The sequence below is a fragment of the Arachis stenosperma genome, chromosome 1 (genome assembly GCF_014773155.1).
Source record: "Arachis stenosperma cultivar V10309 chromosome 1, arast.V10309.gnm1.PFL2, whole genome shotgun sequence".
Taxonomy (NCBI): domain Eukaryota; kingdom Viridiplantae; phylum Streptophyta; class Magnoliopsida; order Fabales; family Fabaceae; genus Arachis; species Arachis stenosperma.
In genome coordinates this window covers 98456826-98457940 of record NC_080377.1, presented here as the reverse complement: position 1 = coordinate 98457940, position 1115 = coordinate 98456826, and the positions used below count along the sequence as shown (strand labels likewise).

The window sequence follows — 1115 nt, the reverse complement described above, 5'->3', positions numbered from 1 at the left end:
CTTCGTCCTCTTCAGAGGAAGAATACTCATCAGAGCTCATGAATGGCAGAAGTAAATCCAATGGAATCTCTATGGTCTCAGTGTGAGCCTCAGATTCCCATGGTTCCTCATTAGGGAACTCATTGGAGGCCAGTGGACGTCCATTGAGGTCTTCCTCATTGGCGATCTTCTTCAGATGAAGAGATCCTCCAGCAGAGCTGTCCAATGACATCTTGGACAGTTCAGACAGACCATCATAGAAGATACCTATGATGCTCCATTCAGAAAGCATGTCAGAAGGACACTTTCTGATCAATTGTTTGTATCTTTTCCAAGCTTCATAGAGGGATTCACCTTCCTTCTGTGTGAAGGTTTAGACTTCCACTCTAAGCTTACTCAATTTTTGAGGTGGAAAGAACTTTGCCAAGAAGGCATTGACTAGCTTTTCCCAAGAGTTCAGGCTTTCTTTAGGTTGTAAGTCCAACCATATCCTAGCTCTGTCTCTTACAGCAAAAGGGAATAGCATAAGTCTGTAGACCTCAGGGTCAACCCCATTAGTCTTGACAGTGTCACAGATTTGCAAGAATTCAGCTAAAAACTGATGAGGATCTTCCAATGAAAGTCCATTGAACTTGCAATTTTATTGCATTAGAGAAACTAATTGAGGCTTAAGCTCAAAGTTGTTTGCTCCAATGGCAGGGATAGAGATGCTTCTCCCATAGAAGTCGGGAGTAGGTGCAGTAAAGTCACCCAGCACCTTCCTTGCATTGTTGGCATTGTTGTTGTTTTCGGCTGCCATGTCTTCTTCTTGTTTGAAGATTTCTGTTAGGTCCTCTACAGAGAGTTGTGCTTTAACTTCTCTTAGCTTTCACTTCAAGGTCCTTTCAGGTTCAGGGTCAGCCTCAACAAGAATGCTTTTGTCTTTGTTCCTGCTCATATGAAAGAGAAGAGAACAAGAAAGTATGAAATCCTCTATGTCACAGTATAGAGATTCCTTGAGGTGTCAGAGGAAAAGAAGAATAGTAGGAGAGGTAGAAGAATTCGAACTTATCAAGAAAGATAGAGTTCGAATTGTGCATTGAGGAGGAGTGCTAGTCCATAAATTGAAGGATGTGAGAAAAGGGGAAGAAATTTTT

At 41.9% G+C, this 1115-nt stretch overlaps 1 non-coding gene across 1 annotated transcript; it reads left to right on the top strand.

Moving 5' to 3' along the window:
* The first annotated feature begins 265 nt into the window (after positions 1-265).
* LOC130947501 (small nucleolar RNA R71) lies at positions 266-373 on the top strand. Its single transcript, XR_009072698.1, has one exon. It is a non-coding gene; the product is annotated as a small nucleolar RNA R71 (small nucleolar RNA).
* The last annotated feature ends 742 nt before the right edge of the window (positions 374-1115 follow it).